Below are 15,428 nucleotides of genomic sequence, written 5' to 3' on the forward strand. Positions count from 1 at the left end.
GCAGAATGTAGTGATTTCCCATTAGATAGGCCAGCTGAAAAATCTAAATTGCCTATATGTAGAAATGACTGAAAACAAAAATGTGCTTCTTGGTCTTAATTTAAGGTTAGGGGTAGGCTTAAATCAGATGTTATGACATTGTGACTGTGCCAGCTAGTGACCTCTCGGCAAAACTGCCTCCAGAACAAGATTCATGACGATAACCTGCGGAGATTACTTATCTCATGGGTAGGGATGGGGGATATAAAATGGGTTTGTATCACTTTAACATTCTTTGACGTCACCCTGATGCAGATTTCACCGGCGAAGGAGGACACTGATGTGAAAGCAGTTAGACCGACAAAAAAAAAAGGACCAACATGATTTAGACTCTTCTGTAGTCTGCTTTAACGGAGGGGGAATGGGTAGACTAGTGCTGCACGCTATTTTGGAAGAGAGGATTTTCGTCCGTTTGAACCAGTAATATTGTACAGAGATGCCAATACATCTGATAGGGTAAAGATAAAACATTCGAAAAGAAAAGCAACAATCTGGATTCTGGAGGGCCGGAGAGCACATAGGGATGCTCGAGCGTTGTCACAGCGACACAACTTGCTAGGACACTGTGCACGCGCCCCGCCGAGAGGCAGCGTGAGCGAGCTAAAGAAGCAATCGCACAAGCGCAGCATCTTTTCGGTGCATGGCTATAACGGGTCGGAGGGGAATCACGGAAAACCACCGCTATTACCCAGAGACGAAGCAGGCAAGCGCCACCATGATTCAAATCGTCCTCGCTATTTAAACTGTCGTTTGAGCTATCCTCTCCACCCGCAAAGGGCAAGCGGGGATGTTTTTTTTGGTTGAAAATCAACCTGCTTGCAAAATCACTGTTGCCAATTTATGTAGACAAGGAATTAGACAAGATATAGTTTCGTTGTCAACAAATGATATATAAAGATATATATATAGAGACTCGTCAGATGGAAAGCCACCGCTGGAAGAATTATTCCGAAATCACTTTACATGCCTTTATCTCGTGTGTAATGCGCCTCACGCAGCAATAGGCTTTATTTGTTGGAATCCTTTTCCTTATCTTTCGTCGTTGTCTCCGTGACCGTCATCAGAATGTGGTAGCCCGGTCAATCTACCGGGATTGAGCGGGTGTTGTCGGTAAACAGAACCTGGGAAGCGTTCTAAAACCGTCTCCTTCTGCAAAGGACTATGCTTCAATATTTCCCCATCTAGAGGAACGGTTTGACAGCGATCTAGAAGTCAAAGAAGATTCCTTTTGAAAACCCCTTGGAATCTTGCTACCCTTTAGACCACATAACAGGTAAGCACATCGCTCTCTCGGTTGTCGAGAATGTAGGAATTATTTCCATATTTCACAGAAAACGTGAATAAAACAAGCGATTCGTTTGCTTGTAATTACAATGTAATTAGGCTACATACATGTTTATTTGTCCGGTCCTTTCATGTTGGGTAGCAAATAGCATTAGAATGCCTTTGCAATCTCACTGATAGTTCTCACTGATAATCTCTCAATGATAACTCTCGTTTGAAGCTTTGCATTCGAACCTGTTGTTAATGATTGCGTGCTGTGGCGTTAACACTATGATGGGCTACACCCCCAACAAGCAACCAGTTCAAAGCTTTTGAGCCACCTTTTACATATCCTCTTTTTTTTTTAATAAGGACTGAATTCAAACTCTCCTTCGGTGGTCTCCACATATGTAAATGTTGCCGGTTTCTGGTGCCATTGGAGGGTAGCCTAAAGTAGATTTATATCAAACCATCCAAAGCTCTTAGGCAGCATTAGCATTTCAACCACACATTTGTTTGTCTTTAGAATGTTTCACAAATATGAACAGATCAAGTCAAGCTTTAATACCTCTATTATGCTATTTGCTCTGATTTTTCTTAGGATTTACATTCATTACACTGTTTTAATGTTGTAGTTGCATAGTTTATGGGTGAAATGGTGCAATTGCACCCCCCCCCCCCCCTTCTCCTCCCCCTCCAAAGAGTGTTTCCAATGCAACCCATCTATCTGAGCATCTTATGTGTCAAGGGGTAGATAGCTAGCCCCGACAGGAAACGCCATGCCTGTGAGAACATATGTCTCTCACACACACTGACTGCAAAGAATGGGCCACATTTATATGCGGGGCTGGTATGGAGGGCATTCCAAGATCCATCCAGTTGATGGTAGAATTCAACAGAGACAAGAAGACCTCTGTTCTTATCAGCCCAAGAGGATGTGCACACACGCGCATACACACACTATCATGCACACACGCACGCACGCCCCCCCCCCCCCCCCCCACACGCACACACACACACACACACACACACACACACACACACACACACACACACACATTATCACACACACATTCTTAGGCACAGAGCTCTGTGGTCGCCCTATATTGCAGTTATTATGGATAGCTCTGTTTACCAGGGGGAAACTATTTAATGGATGCGAGAAATGTGTTGTGGGACTCTGTCGTTGTGCTGAATAGATGTTGTCACAGAGAGTTGTCTCGCTCTCTACTGGGAGCAAGATGGGAGGAGAAGTTGTGTGTGTGTGTGTGTGTGTGTGTGTGTGTGTGTGTGTGTGTGTGTGTGTGTGTGTGCAGGTTGTAGTGGCAGCCTAATCACTAGAAATAGACTTCGCTTTCGGATATTTGAAAAGGTCCTGAGAACGTCAATACACTATATGCCTTCCTCGGTGCTTACTAAAAAAATAAAAACCATTACCCAGCACTGGGCGCAAACATGTGATGCTCGGGGCCGAAGCGCGTTGCTCAGACCACTGCGCCCCCGCAGGTCACAAGGCTCTAGCAAGCAGTGAAAATACTTAATGATACTTGATAGTATGAGGTTGGTTGGTTTGCAGAGCCTTCCCCAAACTATAGCCCTAACTTCAACCACTCGGAATGAATGTCTAAACTGTTAACCTTTGAGTCGTTTATGTTTTAACCTTGTAACCATGCGGAATTAACTCTGTAACCACGCTGAATTAATGCGTCAAAAATAGACGTTTATCCATAATACATCGAATTTCGAAGGGAAACTAAGAGATCTTGTTGACAGTGTTGTTTGTGTGTGCGTGTTTGCGTGTTTGCGCTCTTGCGTGTGTGTATGCACGTGAGGTGAGGAAGTGCGTGTGCGTGAGTGTGTGTGTGTGTATATGTGAAGCTCATTGCTCTGCAGCAGCACGTCTTGTTTATTTGTATGGCAACAGTGGATCCATGTGCTGTAATTGATTCACAATGGGCCCATTAAACATGGGAGACAGGTGGTCTTGTTAAGGAGACCTATACCGACCTACCTACCTACCTACCTACCTACCTACCTACCTACCTACCTACCTACCCTACCTACCTACCTACCTACCTACCTACCTACCTACCTACCTACCTACCTACCTACCTACCTACCTACCTACCTACCTACCTACCTACCTACCTACCTACCTACCTACCTACCTACACAGACACAAGCCCAGGTTAGACGGAGACGGAGGGAGGTCCATGCAGGTGGAGGCAGATGGGCTGAGATGTTCAGTGTGCTAGATGGGAGGTCCATACAGGCGGAGGCAGATGGGCTGAGATGTTCAGTGTGCTAGATGGGAGGTCCATACAGGCGGAGGCAGATGGGCTGAGATGTTCAGTGTGATAGATGGGAGGTCCATACAGGCGGAGGCAGATGGGCTGAGATGTTCAGTGTGCTAGATGGGAGGTCCATACAGGCGGAGGCAGATGGGCTGAGATGTTCAGTGGGCTAGATGGGAGGTCCATACAGGCGGAGGCAGATGGGCTGAGATGTTCAGTGTGCTAGATGGGAGGTCCATACAGGCGGAGGCAGATGGGCTGAGATGTTCAGTGGGCTAGATGGGAGGTCCATACAGGCGGAGGCAGATGGGCTGAGATGTTCAGTGTGCTAGATGGGAGGTCCATACAGGCGGAGGCGGATGGGCTGAGATGTTCAGTGTGCTAGATGGGAGGTCCATACAGGCGGAGGCGGATGGGCTGAGATGTTCAGTGTGCTAGATGGGAGGTCCATACAGGCGGAGGCAGATTGTCTGAGATGTTCATAGGCATGTCCTAGATTGATAGCTCATCACGTGGGTCGCTAACCATTACAGATGGAGAAGGCTGTGACATTAGAAAGTTGAAACAACCTATGCTTTCTGGGCTGCTATTCATCCTGTCAGTGTAGCTTGGTTTTGCTGTAGTCACGTTGCTTGTGATCTCTCACAGATTCATGGTGTATCGCCAATTATGTTCCAATTTTGTATTTGATAGTAGATAGAGACCTGAATATCCATTATGTATTGATGTCAATCTTAGACGAGCTTGCTCTGCTTAATTGGCAATGTACTGTATTATATGCTTGGTTACTAGTATGTGTTATATAATGATGCAAATTGATCTACTGTTTTTAGGTTCCCTCTATAGGTATCGGGCATATGGGATATTTCAAGGTGTATCCTAGTCATGGGGTGGCAGTATTTAGGCCTACCTGTTGCAGGTGTTGTGCGGTTCATTAGTGAGTTTCGTCAATGGGCTGTTTAGTCTGGTAAAAGGCCCATGTTAGTTCACTGTGTGGGGTTGGAACAGTGGGCTGTTAATAGAATTCTTTGTCTACCTCCTCATTTATTTGTATGTAAAGCATTCTTCTTTATCTAATTGTTGCTGAATGCAGTTGAACCACTTCACGCTCCATTTTAGTACACTGGGTGAAAAGTGTCCATATCAGGGGATGTCAATATGACACGTTTTTGATATTCTAGAGCAGTGGTTCCCAAACCTTTTATAGTCCCGTACCCCTTCAAACATTCAACCTCCAGCTGCGTACCCCCTCTAGCACCAGGGTCAGCACACTCTCAAATGTTGTTTTTTGCCATTATTGTAAGCCTGCCACACACACATTATACAATACATTTATTAAACATAAGAATGAGTGTGAGTTTTTGTGACAACCCGGCTCGTGGGAAGTGACAAACAGCTCTTATAGGACCAGGGCACAAACAATAATATAATAATAATCAATGATTTTGCTCTTTATTTAACCATCTTACATGTAAAACCTCATTTGTTCATCAAAAATTGTGAATACCTCACCACAGGTTAATGAGAAGGGTGTGCTTGAAAGGATGCGCATAACTCTGCAATGTTGGGTTGTCTTGGCGAGAGTCTCAGTCTTAAATCATTTTCCATACATAGTCTGTGCCTGTATTTAGTTTTCATGCTAGTGAGGGCCAAGAATCCACTCTCACATAGGTATGTGGTTGCAAAGGGCATCAGCTTCTTAACTGCACGATTTGCCAAGGCAGGATACTCTGAGCGCAGCCCAATCCAAAAATATGGCAGTGGCTTCTGATTAAATACAATTTTCACAGAACCGCTTGTTGCAATTTCGATGAGGCTCTCTTGTTCAGATATCGGTAAGTGGAATGGAGGCAGGGCATGAAAGGGATAATGAATCCAGTTGTTTGTGTCATCCATTTAGAGAAGTACCTGCGTAATTGCGCACCCAACTCACTCAGGTGCTTTGCGATATCACATTTAACATTGTCCGTAAGCTTGAGTTAATTTTCACACCAAAAAAATCATACAATGATGGAAAGATCTGTGTGTTGTACTTGTTAATGCAGACAGAGAAAAGCTCCAACTTCTTAATCATAGCCTCAATTTTGTCCCACACATTGAATATAGTTGCGGAGAGTCCCTGTAATCCTAGATTCAGTCATTCAGGCGAGAAAAAACATCAACCAGATAGGCCAGTCGTGTGAGAAACTCGTCATCATACAAGCGGTCAGACAAGTGAAAATTATGGTCAGTAAAGAAAACTTTAAGCTCGTCTCTTAATTTAAAAAAAACATGAAGAAATCTTTTTTTAAATGTGAATCACATTTTTTTGTGGCGTACCCTTGACGGAATTGCACATACCCTACCCCAGTTTGGGGATACCTTTTCTAGAGAATACAAACCATTTCCAATGCATATTTAGATTTTTGTGGCTATGCACCATATCCTGACAAATTCTGAATCCAGGTGTCTTGATGTGTCTCTCTTCATGCTGACAAATACTGACTGTCTACATCTATGTTTTCTCAGCACATTCAAGATATGAAGATATATTGATTCCAGATATGCTTCTCTTGGCTGAGGTCCATATCCAGATCTTGATATGCTTTTTGATATGCTGAAAATAAGGACCTTTTCTGATGCATTTCTGACTTTTCAGCTCAATAATTTCATGTACAAATCATTTTCGGATTCCCTCGGGATAACATACATGGTATGGCCGGATATTGACTCATTAAATATCCTGAGATAGGCCTGTGCGGACATCTTATTTTCTCTATATGATGACGAATACTGACAGTAGGCCTACATATACCAAACAAAAATTTAAATGCAACGTGCAACAATTTCAAAGCTTTTACTGAGTTACAGTTCATATAAAGGAATCGTTCAATTGAAATAAATTCATTAGGCCCTAATCAATGGATTTCGCATGACTGGGAATACAGATATGCATCTGTTGGTCACAGATACTTTAAGAGAAAGATAGGGGCGTGGATCAGAATACCAGTCTGTATCTGGTGTGCATTCAAATTGCCATTGATAAAATGCAATTATGTTCGTTGTCCGTAGCTTATGCCTGCCCATCCCATAACCCCACCGCCACCTTGGGGCACTCTGTTCACAATGTTGACATCAGAAAACCGCCCGCCCACACAACGCCATACACGTGGTCTTCGGGTGTGAGGCCGGTTGGACTTACTTCCAAATTCTCTAAAATGACTTTGAAGGCGAAGTATGGTCGAGAAATGAACATTAAATTATCTGGCAAAAGCTCTAGTCTACATTCCTGCAGTCAGCAGGAGTGGCTTTTCATTGTCCCCAGCACAAGGATCATCTGTGTAAGGATCATGATATTTGGGACTCGTTTCAGGTAACTAGGCGTATGTTGCGCGTCACTACTTCACAGGAGAGCCATTTGAACGTAAACTTTTTTTGAAAAATCTAAATTCGTTTTTTGGCAGAAATGCCTTCTGGAACATGTGAACTTTCATGTTCCTTAATAACAAACGTGTGTGCCATCTGTAAATACGAATACAATTGTTCAATTACAAGCCTAGTTCATTAAGCCATGGAAAAATCCGGCAACCTTCCCGCTAGCCATGATTGGCTGAGATAATGAGTGGGCTGGACATGCTGAGAGATGAGTTCGGATTGGTCTGCCATGTAGCTCTCTTCTGTCTATATGAGCTGGTCAGTATGTGTAGGTAATCCTTTCTAAAGATGTCTCGTAGTAGAATGGTATAAGTGTTGCTTTCCACTTTCTGGAGGACTGAGTTTTGAAATCAGTGGAATTAGAGTATGATAACTAAGGAGATGGAGCAGATTCTGGCGTATGGTCGAAAATGTGGTTGTATAAAACACCTGTCTCTGCATTACATCTTCAAACTAAGGTTAATCACGGCATCAGTGACAGAGAGGGAGAAGCATCCATCCATGTATACGGGTAAGAGATTCTAGCTTGCTACATTTACAGATATTACACATTTCAAATTTTGGCAAAGTCGTTTTCATTTCAAGTTAGTGTACTGTTAGCTAGCTAACTAACGTTTGCTGGCAGGCTAGCTAGCTAACGTTGCGTGTATGATCTGTGTAGTAATATTATTAGTATCTCAGAGCCATTTGCATTGCTAGTTATAGCCTAATGTTAGCTAGCTAACATTGAACCTGGTTGGTTAGCTACCTGCAGATTCATGCAGGGTAGTAACGTTATGAGTTGGGATTATGGTTAATTGTTGAGCTAGCTAGCTACATGTCTTAACAAAAGACTCCAATATGCAAATAACTATTTCAATAGAATGTTTATGATGTCAGTGTGTTAACTGTCGATAGACGTAGTTGGTAAATTCGCTCTGGCTATGTACTCCGATTTCAGAGCACTCTCGTCTGAGTGTGCCAGAGAGTAGAATAACAGACAAATTTGCGAACGCTCAACACCCGTTGAATATGGCCGGTGTCAGTAAACGTTGGCAAAAAAGTGTAATACAATTTTTGCCAGCAGCACAGTTGCAGTCACCAACACTCTAGATAACATGAAAACAGCCTAACCAGCTCTGCTAGGGTGAGTAAAATGGTCAGAGTGAGCTGTTCTCACATTTGTGTCTAGAACGTAGCTAGAAAGCTAGTAGCTAGAAAGCTAGCCAACGTTAGCCAGTTAGCTTGGGTACTTGATTGTGAGGTCAGAACGCTCAGATCAACTCTACTCCTCGGCCAGAGCGTCCAGTGTGCGGGCAATTTTTCAAGGGCCATTTTCTCAAAATTGAGGTTACAAGTTTATCAACTTTCAAAGCAGAATTACTTTCCCATTGTTCCTCAACTGTAGTGTATGACATACCATTTTATAGCTCTGAGTCTCTACTTTTATCCAATGTAAAAACCACAATTTCAAATGTTGCTGCATTAGATCGAATCGAGACGGTTGGTCACATTTAATCAGCTTCTTGATAAGCCACACCTGTCAGCTGGATGGATTAACTTGACAAGGGAGAAATGTTGACTAACAGGGTTGTAAACAAGCTTTATTTGCATATGGAACATTTCTGGGACCTTTTATTTTAGCTCATGAAACATGGGACCAACACTTTACATGTTGTGTTTATCTTTTTGTTCAGTGTAGCATATTTTCTTAGCACATACAGTGCATATGCTCTTGACTGTGGTCCATATCAGGATCTTTTTTGAGGACATGCTCAATAATTTGACAAATATTAAATCCATTTCATTCTTTCAGACACTAGCTATAATTTTAGATTTTTCTCTGGATAAAGGCGCGTGCAAACTAGTAGGTAAAAGCACTGTAAGTGGTAGCCTAGCAACAAGAATCACATATTTTCTGCTGTAGCGTTCCAACTGTCATTATTTTATTTGGGCTCCACAAATGAGTTTGTAAACAGTGTGTGGTCAAACTGACAACTGGAGAAACAAAGAAGTGAGAAGCTGTTCAGAAAATACCTCAAAGAAGTTAACACTAAAGTAAGTAGCTAATTTGAGATGTTTTATTTATCTGTGACTAGAATCAGGAACGTTAGCTACTTTGGCCAGCAGCCAGTAGGGCTAGCTAGCTAGGTTTGAATGGTGGGTAAACTGGTAGCCTAGCCTCACTGGGCTAGGTGGGACGAAATCGTCCCACCTACGCAACAGCCAGTGTAATCCCGTGGCGCGATATTCAAATACCTTAGAAATGCTATTACTTCAATTTCTCAAACATATGACTATTTTACACCATTTTAAAGACAAGACTCTCGTTAATCTAACCACACTGTCCGATTTCAAAAAGGCTTTACAACGAAAGCAAAACATTAGATTATGTCAGCAGAGTACCCAGCCAGAAATAATCAGACACCCATTTTTCAAGCTAGCATATAATGTCACATAAACCCAAACCACAGCTAAATGCAGCACTAACCTTTGAGGATCTTCATCAGATGACAATCCTAGGTCATTATGTTATACAATACATGCATGTTTTGTTCAATCAAGTTCATATTTATATCAAAAAACAGCTTTTTACATTAGCATGTGACGTTCAGAACTAGCAGACCCCCCGCAAACTTCCGGTGAATTTACTAAATTACTCACGATAAACGTTCACAAAAAACATAATAATTATTTTAAGAATTATAGATACAGAACTCCTTTATGCACTCGCTATGTCCGATTTTAAAATAGCTTTTCGGTGAAAGCACATTTTGCAATATTCTGAGTAGATAGCCCGGCATCACAGGGCTAGCTATTTAGACACCCACCAAGTTTAGCCCTCACCAAAGTCAGATTTACTATAAGAAAAATGTTATTACCTTTGCTGTTCTTCATCAGAATGCACTCCCAGGACTTCTACTTCAATAACAAATGTTGGTTTGGTTCAAAATAATCCATAGTTATGTTCAAATATCCTCTGTTTTGTTCGTGCGTTCAAGACACTATCCGAAAGGTTAAAGAAGGGTGACGCGCCCGACGCGTTTCGTGACAAAAAAATTCTAAATATTCCATTACCGTACTTCGAAGCATGTCAACCGCTGTTTAAAATCAATTTTTATGCCATTTTTCTCGTAAAAAAGCAATAATATTCCGACCGGGAAACCGTGTTTTAGTTCAAAGAGAGAGAAAATAAAAACATGGGTCGCCTTGTGCACACGCCTCAGTCTCATTGTCCTCTGATAGACCACTTACCAAAGGCGCTAATGTTTTTCAGCCAGGGGCTGGTATTACATCATTCAGCTTTTTCCCGGGTTCTGAGAGCCTATGGGAGCCGTAGGAAGTGTCACGTTACAGCAAAGATCCTAAATTTTCAATAAAGAGAGTCAAGAAGCCCAAGGAATGGTCAGAGCGGGCACTTCCTGTACAGAATCTTCTCAGGTTTTTGCCTGCCATATGAGTTCTGTTATACTCACAGACACAATTCAAACAGTTTTAGAAACTTTAGGGTGTTTTCTATCAAAAGCCAATAATTATATGCATATTCTAGTTTCTGGGCAGTAGTAATAACCAGATTAAATCGGGTATGTTTTTTATCCGGCCGTGTAAATACTGCCCCCTAGCCCTAACAAGCTAGCTAGATAACAAATATCGAAATAGCCTTCCCTTCAATTATAATTTTTTTACCCCCTGTAAAGCCTCAAAGTAAAAGTTAACATCTTAAAATTGTATTACTGGTTAATACAAGCTAGCTAACTAACTTAGCTAGCTAGCTAACTAGCAACTTGGCTAGCTAAATAGCATGTTCAAGTTAGTTTTCTCGTTTTACATTAAAAAGTTAGAGTAGCTACCTTGTGGTATGTTTATGTGAAATGACAATATTTTCTTGCAATGTCGACACAATTTTCATTCATGATTTATGCATTGACCGTTTGGAGTGGATCACAGACCAACACTACCATCGCTCTAGACTACGAGGGACTGCCGCTGATGACCCAATCTGCACCCATCGCATCCATCGTCCATAACAAACAGGGCAGGCAGGGGTATTGAGGGTGTGCATCTTTTATTTTCTGTTAGATTGGCCTACGTTTGTATCTTTACCGAAAACATGTGTTGTGATGGAGCTCTGGAGTTGCTATGCTGCATTTTTTTTACAGCATTCCACTGATTTCAAAACTCTTGTCAACTTTATTTGTAACAACAAAATTAAGTTATTAAGGCAAATGAAAGTTCACATGTTCCAGAAGGCATTTCTGCCCCCCCCCTAAAAAAATGAATAACGAAGGGGAAAAAAAACGTTAAAATGCCTCTCCTGTGAAGTAGTGATGTGCGACATACGCTTAGCTCCTTGAAACGGGTCACATACCCTTTCCAAAGGTAGAATATTCTATATGTAAGCGGGTGAGTGTCTTCACTCATATGGTAGCAGGGAGATTTAACAGGTCCGGATCAGAAGCATGTAGAAACTGTCCTATTACGGAGAATATATTGAATAAAATATATGATAAATATATCCCCTGATATTGACCCTTTTTCGCCCAGTGGTGTATAGACGTTTGGACATGATTTTGCACTTGAACCTGGGTTTCCAACGGAGGTAAAACTGCTAGGTTGCGTCTGAAATGGCACCCGATTCCCTACACAGTGCCTTATGGGCATGGTCAAAAGTAGTGCACTACATAGGGAATAGGGTGCCATAACAGACACATCCTACTCTCTCTACAGGACCCTTTTGTCACATGTATTCTTCATCTTTTATTTCCTTTACTCCTTCATCTATTGCTGTAAAAACTCAATTTATTTGGTTGAAAGGATCTGTCAGCTGTGTTTGTCTGTGTGTGGGTGTGTGTTTGTGTGAGTGAGAGAAGAGTGTCGTTACCATGGAAGCACCTTTTTTGACTGATAGCTGGACTGGTCAGTTTCTACCTGGGTGTTTTTCTGTTTTGACCATTGGTAGTGTATGTAGGATTTGAATTATGGGTGCCAATGGGCACTGGACACCTCCATTGCAGATATGGGAATCCCCACATGTACTACATATAGGGCTATATGGGCACCCTCATTGTCATAATGTCATTCATTCCCGACCATGGTCCCTTCATCTATGTCAAGGCCACCCCTGAGACACAGTGTAACTATAATTCCAATCCTCAGTATTAGAGGTCGACCGATTATGATTTTCCAACACCGATACCGATTTATTGGAGGACCAAAAAAAGCCGATACCGATTAATCGGACGATTTTCAAAAAATAAAACAAAAAAAATACAAAAAATAAAATGTTATTTGTAATAATGACAATTACAACAATACTGAATGAACACTTATTTTAACTTAATATAATACATCAATAAAATCAATTTAGCCTCAAATAAATAATGAAACATGTTCAATTTGGTTTAAATAATACAAAAACAAAGTGTTGGAGAAGAAAGTACAAGTGCAATATGTGCCACGTAAGAAAGCTAACGTTTAAGTTCCTTGCTCAGAACATGAGAACATATGAAAGCTGGTGGTTCCTTTTAACATGAGTCTTCAATATTCCCAGGTAAGAAGTTTTAGGTTGTAGTTATTATAGGAATTATAGGACTATTTCTCTCTATATGATTTGTATTTCATATACCTTTGACTATTGGATGTTCTTATAGGCACTTTAGTATTGCCAGTGTAACAGTATAGCTTCCGTCCCTCTCCTCGCTTCTACCTGGGCTTGAACCAGGAACACATCGACAACAGCCACCCTCGAAGCAGCATTACCCATGCAGAGCAAGGGGAACAACTACTCCAAGTCTCAGAGCGAGTGACGTTTGAAACACTATTAGCGCGCACCCCGCTACCTAGCTATCCATTTCACATCGGTTACACCAGCCTAATCTTGGGAGTTGATAGGCTTGAAGTCATAAACAGTGGGTTGCTGGGCTGGTTTCTCAACCAAATCCCTTTGACAATAAACATGAATACCAACATCAGAAAGAGCTAGGCATTGTGATTTGGCTATATGTGTGGGTGGATTTCAATGTGAGACTGAGAATCTTCTAAATCCAATCAACAGAATTTCAGACACCCCCACGGGATTATAGATAGACATGTAGCAGCCCACATCCTGATTTGTTGGCCGACTGGTCGTTCCGATCGCATTGACACAGTGTGATGCAGTTTATCCTTATGGATGATAATTGATTCCCTGTGTGTGTGTGTGGTGTGTGTGTGTGTGTGTGTGTGTGTGTGTGTGTGTGTGTGTGTGTGTGGTGTGTGTGTGTGTTTGTGTGTGTTTATTACTTTCTACCTGCTTTACTATAGTAGGGTCTTTGGACTACCTAATGCCCTCTGCTCCTCTTTTGGAACCAACATGGATTTAACTCATCACACATAAATCCCAATGACATGAGTGTAGATTAAATTATGTTAACGTAATGTTTGTTCCGTTACAAAACAGTCACACCGCATCCGAATAATTGCATCGATCGAATTACAGAAATCAAGTGAGTTACCCGTATCAACACAATCCCAAGGTGATGCTCAAGCCCATCCCCAGAGGCCTTACAGTATAAGCTAGTGTACTAGCCTTTAGCACCAGCCTCTCCTCCTCCCTCCCCCACATTGGAGCTCTCTCCCTGGAGATGAGAACCCTTGTCTGCAGGGGTCTCGATATGACATCCACGACTCCACTATACTGCACACTGACACGAGGGAGAGAGAGAAAAAGCGATAGAGGGAGAAAGAGAAAGAAAGAGGGGAAGCAAGTGGGGAATGTGCCTTGAAAGGTATCAGAACTCAGGATAAGACCCAGATGCAGACAGTTCGAATCACAGAAGTTTATTTACAAAACATGGGGCAGGCAAACGACAGGTCAAGGGCAGGCGGAGGTCGGTAATCCAGGGCAGAGTCCGTAAGGTACAGCATGGCAGGCAGGCTCAAGTTCAGGGCAGGCAGAGGTCAGTAATCCAGGGCAGTGTCAAAGGTACAGAAGGCAAAATGGTCAAAACCGGAAAAACTAGAAAACAGGGACTGAATTGAACAGGAGTACGGAAAAACACGCTGGTAGGTTTGACGAGACAAGATGAACTGGCAACAGAAAAACAGAAAACACAGGTATAAATGTACAGGGGATAATGGGGGAAAAGAGGAGACAGAGTGCTGTGATACAAAGGTTTAATCTTTGATAGGTGAAAAGTGGGATGTATACGGAGGGTGCGGGGCAACAGAAGACTAAGAGGGGCTAAGAATCTTAGAGATTGCGGGACTACACCCGGAGGGGCAGATCCTGAGTAGACAGTCATACCCTCTGCCCGAGATGATAATGGGGAGCCGGAGTTGGGTGGCGGTCCGCCTGTCATCAATACCAGGAAGTGGTCTTGAGAAGAGCCGGCCAGGCTCTCATCCAGGTACGGCGACAGTGGTGGACAAACATCTGGGCCGAGAGTATGCTGACCTCTTGCTCAGGGAAGAGCGGGGGCTGATAACCCATCGAACACTCGAAAGGCGAGAGACCAGTGGCTGAGCAGGGGATGGTGTTGCGGGCGTATTCCATCCACACGAGTTGCTGGCTCCAGGTGGTGGGGTTGGCTGAGACGAGGCAGCGAAGAGTCATCTCTGGGTCCTGATTAGCTCGCGCCAACTGGCCGTTAGACTGGGGGTGAAACCCAGAGGACAGGCTGGCCAACGACCCAATGAGTGTACAGAACTCCTTCCAGAACCGGGACGAGAACTGAGGACCACGGTCGGAAACCATGTCCACCGGAAGTCCATGGATCCGAAGACGTGCTGCACCATGAGCTGGGCCGTCTCCTTGGCTGAGTGTAGCTTGGAGAGGGGAATGAAATGGGCAGCTTTGGAAAACCTGTCCACTACCGTAAGATAGTGGTTTGCCATCAGACGGAGCGAGTCCAGTGACAAAGTCCAGAGATATATGTGACCAGGGAAGGTGAGGGACAGGAAGTGGTTGAAGGAGGCCAGCCGGAGCTTGCAGAGGAGTCTCATTCTGAGCACAGAGTAGTGCAGGCAGCGATGAACGCAGAGACGTCAGGGACCATGGTGGGCCACCAAAAGCCTAACAAAGGCCAGGGTTCCGACGGGAACCAGGGTGACAGGCAAGCCTGGAGGAATGAGCCCATTCCAGGACCGGGGAGCGTGTGTCTGGGACAAACATCTGGTTAGCCGTGCCCTCCAACTGGGGTCCGCCTGAGAACGCTGTGCCTCAAGGACCTGGTTCTCTATTCCCCAGATGAGTGCAGCCACCAGACACAAGGTAGGAAGGATGGTCTTGGGGTTCGAGGGTGTAGCAGCGGGGCTATAGCGGCGTGAAAGCACATGCTTTACATTCTTGGACCCATGGCAGTAGGAGATGGTAAAGTTAAATCGAGTGAAAAGCAGAGCCCATCGAGCTTGCCTGGAGTTGAGACGCTTGGCGGTGTGGAGATATTCCAGGTTCTTGTG

General features: G+C 43.3%; 1 protein-coding gene across 3 annotated transcripts in view; it reads left to right on the forward strand.

Annotated features, from left to right (window-relative positions):
- The first annotated feature begins 320 nt into the window (after positions 1-320).
- Positions 321-15,428, forward strand: part of LOC106577771 (neuroligin-2) — a 314,603-nt gene continuing 299,495 nt past the window's right edge. For all 3 annotated transcript variants that reach the window (XM_045701405.2, XM_045701404.2, XM_014156101.3), the window contains exon 1: positions 321-1,312. The gene's annotated coding sequence lies outside the window, so the exon portion shown is untranslated. The remainder of the gene's footprint in view (positions 1,313-15,428) is intronic.

This window comes from Salmo salar, chromosome 18 (assembly GCF_965601325.2).
Source record: "Salmo salar chromosome 18, fSalSal1, whole genome shotgun sequence".
Taxonomy (NCBI): Eukaryota; Metazoa; Chordata; class Actinopteri; order Salmoniformes; family Salmonidae; genus Salmo; species Salmo salar.